Source organism: Physcomitrium patens, chromosome 11 (genome assembly GCF_059467195.1).
Source record: "Physcomitrium patens ecotype Gransden chromosome 11, ASM5946719v1, whole genome shotgun sequence".
In the NCBI taxonomy this organism is placed as follows: Eukaryota; Viridiplantae; Streptophyta; class Bryopsida; order Funariales; family Funariaceae; genus Physcomitrium; species Physcomitrium patens.
In genome coordinates this window covers 6,173,585-6,188,807 of record NC_143420.1, presented here as the reverse complement: position 1 = coordinate 6,188,807, position 15,223 = coordinate 6,173,585, and the positions used below count along the sequence as shown (strand labels likewise).

The window sequence follows — 15,223 nt, the reverse complement described above, 5'->3', positions numbered from 1 at the left end:
TATTATAATTAAGCATTGTATTTTTCAAATAAAATATAAGATATATATATATATATATATATATATATATGTAATATAATTATAACATAGCCAGATATTCAAGAAAATAATTAAAAATAAATTTAATTAAAATATGATAAAATAATAAAGATGTTATCAATGAAAAATATATATATATATATATATATATATATTAAGAATAATAAATAAAATATATGTTTATTTGAATTTTTTATAATCTTAATTTTTTGCACCTTAAACAAACAGATTTTTTTTCTTTCAAATATCATATTTATTTATTTATTTTAAGGGTGCCCTTTCATTAGCCAAAATCATTGAAATTGAAAAACAATTAGATATAAGGTAAAGACACAAAGAAGTCTTCTTATTGGCTAAAATCATAGAAATTGTTGCAATGAGGTTGTTATGAGTTATTCTTAGCATTCAAAAATCATATCTTCAAATTAGAACCACCAGCAAAATGCCTTGCACAGCTATTTGTTTAACCATATTACATTTTGTCTACAATTAATTAATTTATCCAACTTTGAAAAAAGTGAGGTTTTGAGTTTAACTTGATTATGAATATGGGTCATAGGTAAATTACATTGCAAATAATAGGCATAACATAATCTTTAGCTAATTAGTAATCTATAGTATCAAGAAAACATTGAGGACTTTGCAATTGATCACACTTGATCATTATATAATTGACTTATTGAATTATAGAGTTAAGACTATTAATTACAAGGAACAATTGGCTTTTGAAGATCATATCATGCCTATTATTTGCAATGGTTTTGTTCAAGTTGCACCAAAGACAATTTTGAATAAAGGTGGCAATTGTAATAGCCATTAATAAGTCCCAAAGATAATTCTTAAAGAATGTGGGAATAGATCTTAGAACTTCCATATTTGCACAAAAATAATTGTATGTTGCTCGTACACAATGTACTTTTTTAAATATAATTAAGATTATTTAGCTTGACAATAATGAAGACAAAAACACCACCATAAAAATAGCTTATTTAAAATAAAATAAAAAACTTAACTATTTAAATTGTTCTACTAAATAAAAATTATACTTGCAAATAATACTAAAGAAACATAAATGATTCTATTGTTACATGTGTGTATGTGTGTATATATATATATATATATATATATATATATATTTTTTTTTCTTATTGATTGATATTTCTTTAGAAGTGATCAATTTTTGAATTAGCAATTACACATTTTACAGTTTTTTCATGCTTTATAATGCAACTTTTTGCTGCTTGATATATATATAATATTTATTTGGATCATCAGTTATTTTTATTATTTTTGAATGGTTTTTGTGGGATATTAGACTATTTTGATATTTATTCCTATATATACTTATTAAAATTATATTTATGCTAATAAATTTCAAATTAATTTTTATTAATTTTTATTATTGAACCAAAAATAAATCGTACAATATATCTATGTTAAAAAATGATTATTTGATGCTTTTACTTATGATATTTTTAAAGATAAAATTCGATATTTTTTGAATTTAATACACTTATTCTTTGTTTTTCATATATATATATATATATATATATATAGATATGAATTCAAATTTTATTTGACATCTCTTGTGTTACTATAGTTACTTGTAAAGTTTTCTATATGGAATCCAACCAACAAATAAAAAAGAAAAAGAAGAAGGGAGTGAATGATATTTCAACGTCAACACTCCAAGTTCGAATGAATGAATAGTTGTCAAATCTGACATGGATGAAGGGTATCGTCGGCGAGACCATGACAAACGAATGATACTTTACTTTGGATACGTGAACGAATGAAGATCATTTACTTATTCATCCATCTAGTCGAGCTTCTGCAGTGCTTGCATTCTGGAGCCGACTGGTCATGGCGAGCCGATCCTCTCTCATCGTCAATCTTGCATTCTAACAGCGGCAGAGTGGATTTTCCAATTGTGGGTTCTTCTGCACGTCGATATTTTCTTTACGATTCTTCATCTGGGAGTCTGTTGATGGTGACTTAAGGTTTTAGTAATGCAGTGCGTTATTGCCGATGACGCAAGTGTTTTGATCGGTACTATGGTTAGTCTGTAAAGTTAGAAAAGGTTGACAAGGGGTTCATGCTAATCTCGATCGCCGAATTCGACTATTACTGACACTGCCACCATTCTTTTCAAGACTTGGACGAGTTTCGAAGCTTGGGTAGTGATATCGTGACAGACAGGACCAAGTTTTGTTAGCTGAGGTATCCATCACCTTCTTGCTTGAGTGTTAACGTTGTGGTTTCTGTGGTTGTTGTGTTGAGCATTGGAAGCTACTGGATGCATTCTCGTTGCCACGCTACAGAAGATGGAGTTGTGAGTTGTTCAATTTGAGGGTTCGTGCATACTTTCCGTCTTGTGTTGAGTCTTAAGCAACGATTGGATGAGGTTTTCCGAAGGTGTGTGTGATTGTAGGCCATGGAGAATCCCTTGAACTCTTCTGAAGCGCATTTTTTTCCTCCACGCATAGAACTTGACCTTGCGTCTGTTCTTCATGTTGAACGAGGTCAAGAAACTCTACATCCAGTCATTCATAGCTCGAATTGTGAAATGTCGCCGCTTGTGGTCCAGGGTCCTTCAGACTGAAGTAAAGTTGTGAAGAATTGCAGTGATCTATGATATGCCCTATATTCACGATTATATCTTGTGTTACGTCGAGTTTCTAGTTGTCTTTCAGTTTCCAACTTCTTAGTCGTTTCTAGGGCAATTAGAGTCATCCACTGATGGACTTTATCCTCATTCTCCTACTTAATGTGACTGTTTCATGAGCTTAGTTTTTGGTTTTCAGTCTTGTTTTCAGTTTTGCATGCTAATATAAACTGTGGCTAGATGGATCAAATTGCTGTAGTTATGGAGCATATGCTTGTTAGCATGTGAGAATATGGAACTCATTCTAACCTATGATTTCATGGCTTGCTTACAAGACTCGCTTTGAGTAGATAACTTACTGTTTGACCTTTCGAAACTGAAATGGTTGCATTCAGAATTCTTCTAGCATGCTTGAGATGCAATTCAGACATCACGATGAGTATGAAGGGTCTTCTAAGGAGGATCAACATGTGGTTGTCATGTGGGAGCTTCAATCGATGTTAGCTGAGCTTTCCATGGCTCTACGACTCGGTTATGATCCAACTTAAGCTGCTGTCCAAGCTGTATATGACTCTTCTCCTTTCCTTTTTATTTGTCTGTTTTTGTTTTTTCAAGTGTGCTGTTTCATTGTAAAGTAAACAGTAGAACAGAATGATCAAGTTGGTAGCAACATGCATACAGCTATCGTTCTTTATCAAATTGGGCTTGCAGACTTGAAAAGTGTTGAGGGCAATACTACAACGAATATTGGTTGCAACGAATTGATTAGGTCACATTCTTGTATCTACGACATATGATTTTCTCATCAAAGCTCAACAAGTAAGTAAATTATTGTTTTTGAGTCGGGTGCAGAACTTGATAGATTATATTATTATTCAACAGTATTAGAACAGTAATAGTTTAATAGCAAACAGCCACAACGTTATATTTTATAGCATTGCAATGTTATAACGAGATATCTCCTAATCATGAAAAATCAAATCTGTTCTGAAAGGTAAATAAACACTAGATGGGAGAGTTGATAAAATATTTATCAATTGCAGTTCTCAGTTTAACATATATTAATATCTATAGAATTGTTATAAGTAATCTTAAATTTCTAATAAGCATTTTTAAAATGAAATACACCTTCAAAACAAAACCTACTTGTTTAGTTGAAATAGATGAGGTAAATTTAAACAAAACATTTTTATTGTAGTTTCATATCAATTTTTTGAATTTGTTTTTGAATTTTTATTTCGAAGAAGAGTTCATTATATCAAATTCAAGTATATAAATCCATATAGAATAAAATGTAGTATTGAAAACAAAATATGTCAAATATTACAAAAATAAATAAATTGTAGTATTAAAAAATAAAAACATAGGAAAGTTAAAAATTAGATTTATATTTTCAAAAAAATTGGTAAAATTAAAAATGGTTTTAGTACCAAAAGACATCAAACTTGTACCTACTGTGTTTGCAAATTGAGTGTCGTGATAAAAATATGAGACAAAATCAAAATTTAGAAAGAGTTTGTATTTTAGAAAAAGTTTTTGTATATGATTCAAATATCATATAAAAGAGACATAATTAAAATTAAACTACAAAAAGTATATTCTGAAAATTAAAATATATTCTAGAAATTTATTGTATTTTTGAGATTTTGTTATGTATTTTAGATGTAAGAGAAAAATTAATAAAAACATTATTTTAAAAATATATTTACAGATATATTATTTCTATGATTTATAAATGTTTTCAAATAGATAAGTAGTATTTTAAATTTTAAAAATATCAAGATGATAAATCTCAATAAATACCAATTTGTTTGTATCTATCTTTAGTTTATAAACTACCAATATCATTAATATCACATCTTTGATAATAGTGATAATAGTCAAGAAGATATTCATTTTATATAATGTTCTAAAATATAAAAATAACATAAGTAATTAACAAAAAAATCAAGTAATTTAAAAATTGGTGAAAAAAACTTTGATAAATTTGTGCCATAGATAGTTATTTTGAAACATATTTAAAAATATATTTATATATAAAAAGAAGGTTCTACAAAATAGTCATGAATTATTTTGGAAAGGACAAATTTTTTCTCAATAAATTAAATAAATATGCTATTTATCCAGAAATCAAGTAATAATTTTAAAATTAAATGATGGAACCTTGAGAAATAACATTCAATATGAAAGAGATGACTATATTGTTGAAAGTTAATGCAAGCAACAATACTTACATAAGAAAATACCAATGTAGAATCTCAGTTGCAATTCTCTGTTTCTATAGAACAAACAATAATTAGATATTATAAACCAAAAACCTTAAATAGTGGTAGTGATAAAATAAACTTTCTATATCTATTATTAGTATTATGGTTTTATGATTGATACGTACTTAGAGTTTTGTTTTCTCCTTACAATCATTGTTGTTCTTTTTCTTGATGTACTTCATAAGTCTTAACAAATTATCCCAATATCTATCCTTCCAAAAAAAGTAGTCTCAATGACATTTCTACAATATTATTTGTTGTATAACCACTTCATTTATAACATCAAGTGTGGTAAACTTGCACTTGCAATGTTGTTAAGTGTATATTGGGAAATTTAGGTTGTTCTTTTGTGCACAATGTGTCAAACAAACACAATAAGAGTAGGTATTACAACTAATCCCAAGGCAATATCATGAGCTGAAATCCTAAGCAAACCTTGTGAGGTTTAACTAAAATAGGATTAAAAAAAGCATCTCACTTCAGCAAAAACATAAGATTCTGCTACATCAAAGACTGCAATTTTGATATGTCTTGTATCAAGAGCTTTGTTTACCAAGATCAAGCTTTAGTAAAGAGTATGATGCTTCACAGTTCTAGAATAGTGACTTCTTCATAACATTTTGTTCACGAGTGTATATGTTTTTTGTTTTTTATTTTATTATTATTTTATGTTTTGGTTTGTGTTGCAACACCAGTAAGAACATGTGTCAATGATTCATATGGTTGTCAAAACTCTCACTTACTTTATAAATTTTTATTTTCAATTATTTTTATTTTTATTTATTTATTTATTTTGCAAAAAGCAAGATTATAAGTTTACAACCTGAGAACATATATCATTAGATAAGCAAGACATATTAGGTAAGGATATATATATATATATATATATATATATTTACACGCACACATACATACTTACAATTAATGGGACACAATTAGAAGGGGAGAGAGAGTGGGTTTGTGCCACATCCAAATTTCATGGCTTTGCAAGCAAGCCCCCCCCTTTTCCTTGCCCTCAAGGGGTACATAACCCTTGTGCATGTGGTCCATAAAGACCCTACAAAAAATAAAACCCCCCCCCCCCCCCCCCCAAGAGGACCAAGTACTACTACCATCACAGATGCCCTTCTCCCCTGTGTTTGCGGTTGTTGCAAAATGATTGTGACGCCCAAACCGCAACATCCACACACGCAACCATAAAATATATTAACTAAAGCAAAAAAATAAAAGGATACAGAAGGAAAATAACGTAGAGAGATAGAAAAAGGAAAAGGGATCTTGGGTAATGCGGGCCGGGGAGATGAATCTCGTGGATGCAGAATATGGTTAGTTCATTCATCCAGCAGCGAGGTGGGCGGGGGATTTGCGCGGGTTGGTAAGGGGAGGGAGGGCCAGTCACGGATGCTTCACGTGAACCGATCTCCAGCTGTCCTTCGGGTGCCCCGTCACCATCGTCCCGGTCCCAGTCCCGTCCCATCTCCGTTCACACCGCGCTTCGTCCACTCCTGGATGTTTCTAGAGAGGGAGGAGGGGCCTCGCCATCTCCCTGAGTCCCCCCCCACGGCACTTGTGGCACCTGGTGGACTTCCTCAGGCCTGTATATCCCACGGTTTAGAAACCACAGGTGGTCTGTGGATTAACGTTTTGTGTGGTTGGATGTAGTTTTCCACAATTATTATTTCGACTATCAAATAGACTTCTTACAAATATAATCTTAGAATTAAAAGGGTGATAAAGAAAATTTCAATGTAAAAGAATGGAAGGTCGAAACTAGATTTGTAAAATCATCCAACTTGTTAGTATATTTGTAAAAACAATTCGTACATGTATGCAGACAGTCAGTCAGACATATTTTGTTTACAATTGTAATGGTTTGATTCAATAGAATGTTACAAATTCAGACTATATATTTAGAATGCCTAAAAATTTTAGTATGAAATTGGGTAACTTGTAGTTTATAAAATACTAATTTTGTTAACTATTGAACTTCAAAACAAAATTAAGACTTGAAATTTAGACCACCAATATTTTGTGCATATTTATGAACATTTAGAACAACATTTGTTTTTCTTCTATTCTATGCATTTTAAATACAATCATGTATGTTTGTATGTGTATCCATACGTATATTCATGCAATGCTTCATTTATCTCTAAGAAATAATTCTGAAGTTGAAATTGGAACAAAATTTGGAAACAGAGAAAAAATAGAAAACGAAAAGAAGTGTGATTAAATTTGGTTGAATAGAAAAGATACTCACCTTGTTATAGTATTAAAACAACAAACCAAACATTGTAAATAAATAGTTCTCTAGCTGCAATTCTCAGTTCCAATTTCTTGAGTATAAATTGAATTTTTGAGTAAACATTTACTCTATGACCAAGAAAAAATTATATAAATGCGCAAGATGTTAAGAAATTAACACTAAAAAATCACTTTTAATTAAAACTATTGTAATGTTGCATGTAGTTTTAATTAATTAATTAATTTATAATTTAATTTTTATTTTTAAATTAAAAATGAAGTGTCTAATACATACATACATACATACACATACACATAATACATACATACATACATGTGTGTGTATATATGTTATGATGAAAAATCTCATATAAAATTCTTCTAAATATAAAATCACCACTATGAGACAATCATCGAGTAACTCACCCAAATCAAAAAGAATATTCATTATCCTACACAAATACCTCACACACTCCAACAATCAAATTCCTCAAACTCCTTAGAATAAAGTAAAAAAGAAAATATTATATCAAACCAAAACAGTATACGTAATCCTACAATATATCCATTTTAAAGTTTTGCAGAAGATCCCTAAAAAGGAAAAGGTTCGACAACTTGGTCATTCCTAACTCTCCCCTCTTTCTCGCTCCTTATCCCTCTCGTTCTTCTCATATCGTTCATTCGTTCGTTCGTTCGTTCGTCCTTTGTTTGGTCTTCGTTCTTCGTGATTGGGAGATCCAACAAAAAGTGTCGAGCCTGCTGGTCTGCGCCAGCAAGCGCCGCAAGATGAATCCGTTGCCGATCGAAGCATGTGCAGATTCGCAGCTGTTGCTAACAGAACCACACCAAGCAGTCCAGTGCTTCGCTAGATTGCGCAACCAACACTCCGATGCACATTTTGCTCACGCGTGGTGTGGCAATCTGAGTAGAACCCCTGGAGTTCTCGGTTCCTCTCCGCCTCTGAATTAAAACTGTGTAACACGAGCCCGTTTTCCCACGTCGCGAGAATCGATTAGGGCTGGTTGATTCTCCACTCCTGCGTCGACGTGGACTTCATTCTAGAGTGTGTTCGAGATCGCAGGTCAACAACGTCAACGTTGACGTCCACTGGTGCGCTGTGTGCAGTATTTCATGCGATAACAGGTATGCAACGGCTGGAAAAGCGCAACTCGAATCCATTCACTTGATTCGAATGGATGCAAGTGCTGGAGCGATCATGCCCATCCTTCATGGCACGGAAAATTATCTACTAGAATTTGGCTAAGATTGCACAATCTGAGATAAGTTGAATCCATCAGTAGTCTGCTGCGCAACTTGTCAGGGACTGGTACAATTGATAGTGCGCTAGTGTCCGGGGGTGTTTGGAAGTAGAATAGTCCTAGGTTTGTGGAGTGGCTAGATCACAGCATTTGCCACCGCGGAGATGACCGACGTTGATTTGTGGTCACCGACACGGGAATATGAGTTCTGCCGCGGCTCGTCCCATCGTGCCAAACATCTAGATGCTCGAAGTGAACATCGTTTCACAAGGAGCTGACGATGAGCGAATAAGTCTGATATTTATGCTGATACCGAAAATCTGGTGGTGGAGACACTGCTTGGGGCCAAACAAAATTCGGGAGTGATAGTTCCCCTGTGTCATGGATGATTCTCTGGAGATTCCACGTGACAGGACCTGTTCTGCAAAGCCGTGTTGGATCACCTGACGAATGGTTTCAATCGAGTTGGTGCCATTTGAACCACCTGCTTAGGTCGTTCTATATCGATCAAAAGCAGACCTATCACTCTCTGCAGTAACTTGAAGGCCGTGAACCGATGTACCTGTTGTCGAGTTTCTGGCTTAAAGATCATAGATAATCTCCAGAGGCTTGGTAGCGAGCAGCTGATTAATTAATCATATGTGAGTCACATTTTTCAACGTGATGCGACAGCCATCGGTGAAATGAGTTGTGTGTGTGTGTGTATGTGGATGTGTGTTTTGTTTATTATGGCAATAACTGATTACGGTAAACATGGGGTAGTAAAAATAATAATAGGAGTTATTCATAACCGCACAGTCACGGACTCGATGGTTGGGTTGATAGCGTCACCATTAATCTGCCAGTTGGAACGACAGCTCCACTAGCTCCATGTCCCAGGTTAAGCTGGGATAAAATTGAAAGGAACTGCAGCCAGTGGTCCTTAGTTTCTTTGGGTTCGTTATCAATTGTCCTCTTCGACGTCTGTTGTGAGCAGAGCTTGGTTACCGATTGTCACTGACTTGTAATAGCATTTTTTGATTTGTTTAGTTTTATGTTGTGCGTTGTAAGTGGATAATGTTTTAGGTGAATCAATGGTGGATGACGTCGCAGTCCTGAAAGTTAACGTCTGGCTCCAGATTTACGTCATCGCTTCCAATCCGACACCCGCTTATAGCACCCTCAGATCATCAACTTCACGGCAAGGAAATCTCGGCGCTAAGTTAGTGCGAATTGCTTAAGACTACCTATAACCCAATCAAGCACGAGGGGCTCGAGAAAATCATTGCTCTTTTGAAGCGCACCACGGCACATCCTCTAGCTGCGCAATGCAACAACCTTTAACTTTGATAGTGTAGCCCAGTTAATGCTCTGCATCGTTTCAACTCTGTTGGATTTGGAAGAGATCGAGGAGTGCCAGGTTGAAATATACCGGCGTTCTCAGTAGAATTGGTTTTTCGAGAAGGCGGTGAGACGATTGTGTGTGGAGGCCGAGTTGCAATCTTCGTATTCGGCGATGGCTGATGTCAAGACGGCAGATAACGAAAATGTGGGGGGGGGGGGGGGGGGGGGGGGCAGCGATCAAGTTGCCACGTTGTGGAGAAAACTAATTATAATGATTATGTGCATGTTCCTGAGAGAGGTAATTGTAGTCTGGCTTCTGCTTGACATTGCTTCGATCGGGGTCCTGACAATATCCTCCTGCAAATCCATTTGCAATATCTGCTTGAGAAGGAGTCTCACCGAGTATCCTTTTTGAGGCCATCGTTGGCTGTAGGTTAGTAGTATGTAGAGTGCCGTAAGTGTAATGCTGGATGGCAAATTGACTCCCACCAGCGTACTATATCCTAGTCATTTAGCTCCTGCGATTTTACAAACATTCTAATGGTAAAGAGGATATTGAGGTACTTAAAAGCTACAAAGGACTTCAAATTGTGCCTTGGTCGTAAAAACATTGATTTGCAAGGTTATTGTGATGCGGATTGGGCTGGAGATGCAAATAATAGAAGATCCACAATGGGATATGTCTTCTTCATTGGAGTGGGATCCATTTCATGAAATTGCAAGAAACAACCTACCATTGCAAGATCAACGATGGAAGCAGAGTATATGGCAGTAAGTTAGGCATGGAGGCATATTGGATAAGGCAACTTTTAGAAGACATTGGTCTAGTGCAATTAGAAGCAACTCTAATTATGTGTGATAATCAAAAATATCTTGTATTTGCTAAGAATCCAAAATGCCACTCAAAGACCAAGCACATTTATGTTCAACATCATTTCATACGAGAGAAGATTGAAGATGGAATAATAGGTATGAAATATTGTGCTACAAATGACATGCTTGCTGATGTGCTTACAAAGGCATTAGTGAAAGATAGATATCATCACTTGATTCAGAAAATAGGATTAAAAGCCTTTTGAAAATTAGGAAAGTGGGAGTGTTGAAGATCAACAAGTTCTTACTTAGTTACCACCACATGAAATTTAATCATAGTAAGTTGCTAATAATCAAAAGGCAGTAAAGGATTAAAAGAAGTTACCATGGCGGCGGCTAGGTTAAGATGAATCTAGATCTAGATCTAGATTGAAAGGATGAACGTGACTTTGGATGAAGTCTATATACTTGGGATATAAACTCCACCTATAAGTAAAAGGTGTTGGAAGTAAGAGACATCTTTTTCCACACTTCTCTTAAACTACAATCCTTGTTGATGCTAAGTGTTTGTAGCTCTTAGACTTCTTTTCTTCAATATCTACTACCATTTTTTAATCATTTTTTAAAAAAGTGGCCATAAACTCTTCCAATAATTAATTTAGATTATATAAGATTTGTGAATCTTTTTTTTTTTTTTTTTTTTTTTTATCAAAGATACAAATTAAAAAGAATAATTTTAGATAGAAGCATGCCTATTAATTCAACTTGAGTAAATCCATCATAATATTGAGAGGGATGCTACCTTAGATGTAGCTTGATTTTTTATTGAAACTCTCAAAATTTTAATCTTATTCTATAAAAATTCTCCTATATATTAATCTTTGTTTCTTTCATACTTGTAGTAGCATGACTTTTTAAATTCAATTATAAGGTTGATTAACTTGTTCTCTCAACCACACAACTGCTTGGCATAGATATTAAACTTCATTATTGATTTTTTTTTACACATGTAAGAATAATACTTTCATAGTTGACATTAATAATATGTGAAATTTTTGTCCTAAGAATATTAAAAATATTATTAAAGATTTGCAATAGTTAAAAATCTATTCATATTTTTATTGAGTGTAACATCTATAATTTTTCTTTATATTTCTATGATAGACAACTTTAACAAATCAACAAATTAAATTAAAGAAAAGCAATTAGCAATCTCTAATATTAAATAAATTATTTTATAGAGAAAAATAATTTTTTCTTTTTAAAAAAAATAATCAAAATATAAAAATATAAAAATATTATTATAAAGATAGATAGTTTGTAATCTTCAAAACATAATAAAAGAAGTGATGTAATCCACTCACTTCTAAAATAAAACAAGAATAATGAATTAGTATTCTTATTAAATTTTCAAGGACACGAATAAAAAAAACCAATAAATCAATGAAATATTGTATTACAAGAAAAGAATAGATAAGCACTAAATGATGGTATAATATTAAGAGTAGAATGACTTCTGTCAAAGACAAGAAGACTAAAGATTCTTAAACAAGAAAGGCATTGATAAGAGTGTAGAAGGCCTCACTCTTGCCTCTATACATATACTATCTAACTAGAAGCTATTTAGTTCTCTATTTTATAGGACATCTAACATGTGTCTAACTTCTAATGCAGGTTTTATATGTGTATCACATAGCCAACTTCTACAACAAATAGCCAATATGTGTAATGTGTATCCAACTTATTGACCAATTTTTTAACCTATTAATTATCTAGAGACATATGTAAAATCAAATCCATATCTATGAATCTTTTTTTAAAGATATTATCAAATTTTATTACTTTTACTTATTTCTATCTAAATTCTCTTATAAACATAATTAATAGTGATAGTTATGTCCATAATATATATGAGTATATTTTTTTCATAGATTTGTATAAAGATTTATGTCCTCAAGAATTTAAAAAGACTAACATTTACAATATCAAAATTTTGATCTTTTTGAATAAATATTATATATATTTCTTTAAATATAAAAATATTATAGTAATTAATAAGTCGTGGATAAATTTCTTCAATATTAAAATTATTTTTATTATAAAAATTTATATTAATTATAACTTGTATATAAATATTTTTAAATTTTAAATCATTGCAAAACAAATAGCAATAATAAAATTTCATAGCATAGATAAAAATTATAATTGTAAAAATAAAAAATTACTATGCATCAACTTTGCCTATCATCTCAATAAACAATAAGAATGAATAATTAAATAAATTCATAGCTTCTTCTATATTTGCATTCTCTCAAATAATTTACATAAATATAATTGTATTAATTAGAAAACTAAGAGTTGTTCTTTTAGTAAAGTTTGATAACATTTAATTATATTTATATTATTGTATCATAAATAAATAAGAAAATAGTCTTTGCTCTATCAAAATTTATCAAAAAAATACTTAATATTTAAATATATATTTAAATATTATATTTCAAAAGCTTTTACATAGTCTATTTATTAAAAATATATGCAAAGAGGTTAGATTGGAAATATCTTTAATCTTCTAAATGCCTTTCTTGTATTCTAAGCTTGGTTTTGTATTTTCTAATTTAATATAATTTTAAATATCTATTTTCACTTATTTTAACCTATTAGCTATATCTTTTCTTTCTATTATCTTCTTCTATCATAGTGATAGATGAATATATTATGTAATGATATTTTTTTAATTATTTATTTAATATAATATAATAAATAAAAATAATAATAAATTTTATTATACTATATATAATTTATTATTGATATAAGATTTGAACATTAATGAAATATTCAAAATTATTTTATTTATATATAATTTTATTGAATATTAAGTCTTATAAATGAATAAATTATTCTTCAAAACTTAAAATCGATTCTAAATCTCCTTGATCTAAATTATTTTATTATTCTTTGCAAAAAGAATATATATATATATATATATATATATATATATAGAGAGAGAGAGAGAGAGAGAGAGAGAGAGAGAATTATTTGCAAAGAAGATCAAATTTACCATTTATATTAGAATATTTTTTAAAATTTTAAAATTAAAAGTAAATTTTCCTAAATAAATAGAGTTTATATTTTTAAATAAAATTAAAATTTGTATAAAATAAATAAATTAATATTTATTTTAATTTTTTAAATTTATTATTCTTCATATGATCATTTTATTAATTTTATTAGCAAGGCTTCAGTTTATAATAATCTTTTATAAAAATCCTAAATAAGTTTATAAATCTCAAATAAAATATCTATCTTTGATTGATGAAGGTCTTATCTAGGGTATAAAGATTTTTTATTTTATTTTTATTTTATTTTTAATAATTTAGACATCGAATAATCTTTTTATTAAATGCATGTAAGTAGTTGCATTCAACAGCAATCCATTTAAACACATTAACTTTAAGAAATAGTTCATACTTTTATATTAATTTATTTCTTAATTAGTTTAAATACTAGATCCAAAAATAATATATTTTTATCTTAAAAATTTTGAAAAAAATATATAAAAAGAAAAAAGAATTCAAAATCTTTTTTAAAAAGTCTATTAATTTATTGTCTTGAAAAATGTATATATATATATATATATATATATATATATATATAGGATTATTAAAGAAGCAAGAAGAACAAGTATTAAAGAAACCAAGAAGTACAAGAAAAAAAAAAACACTAGATTAAAACAAGATTATATGTAAGAGGAAAAAAAAATATAAATAAATAAATAAATAAATAAATAAATAAATATATATATATATATATATATATATATTTGTGTGTGTGTATTTTTTTTTACTTCAACAGAAAAAATTTGATAAGACTAAAATAGTCTTTAACTTACTTTTTGTTTATAACATAATAACTAGGTCCTCTAGAAGTTTAAAAAATATTAAAAGCTTAAAATATTCTATAAAAACTTTAAAAATAATAAAAAAAGATTCTAAATGATTATAAAATAAAAATAAAAAAGCTTACAGAAGACTATAGAAGGTTCCAGAGTTTTGTAAGAATCAACAAAAAAATAATAAAATTATATAAGACGTTCTTGAAGCTTGAAAAAAGCTCTAAGAAGTATTATAGGTTAAAAATTACAATATGTACGTGAAAAGTTTAAGAAGTTTTAAATTATTATGTAAACCTTCTAAAATAACTTAATAAAATATTTTCGAAATTTTCTTTTAAAAACTATTAATTGTAACTTACAATAAATTTTAGATTAAAAATACACAATAAAAGATAAATTGGTAATACCAAAAAAATTGAAGAAAATTAGTACTATTTTTATTTTATTTTAAAATATTTATTGTATTTGATTTGATATATTTTTTAAATTATGTAGAAGTTTTATTTTTAAATTTTCTTATTTAGAATACAAATTTATATCTATATATGTATATGCATTTTTAATTCTTTTAATTTTTTTTAGTGTATTTTTTTTTTAATTCAAGTGCTTTTGAGTTATCCAAGTGTTTAATAAAATATGTTCATTTTCTAATTTCTAGCACATTTGTAATCTATTCCTAGTGTTCTCCTCATTGAACAAATTGTAATTTGAATATGGATTGTAGACACATGAATCAAATTCCAAATCCAACTTGATAACACCTTGTATATGACCATTTCAC

General features: G+C 30.0%; 1 long non-coding RNA gene across 1 annotated transcript; it reads left to right on the top strand.

The window, feature by feature from the left end:
• The first annotated feature begins 1,943 nt into the window (after positions 1-1,943).
• Positions 1,944-3,351, top strand: LOC149988125 (uncharacterized). Its single transcript, XR_016505427.1, has 3 exons — positions 1,944-2,259; positions 2,455-2,561; positions 3,040-3,351. It is a non-coding gene; the product is annotated as an uncharacterized LOC149988125 (long non-coding RNA).
• Positions 3,352-15,223: the final 11,872 nt, after the last annotated feature.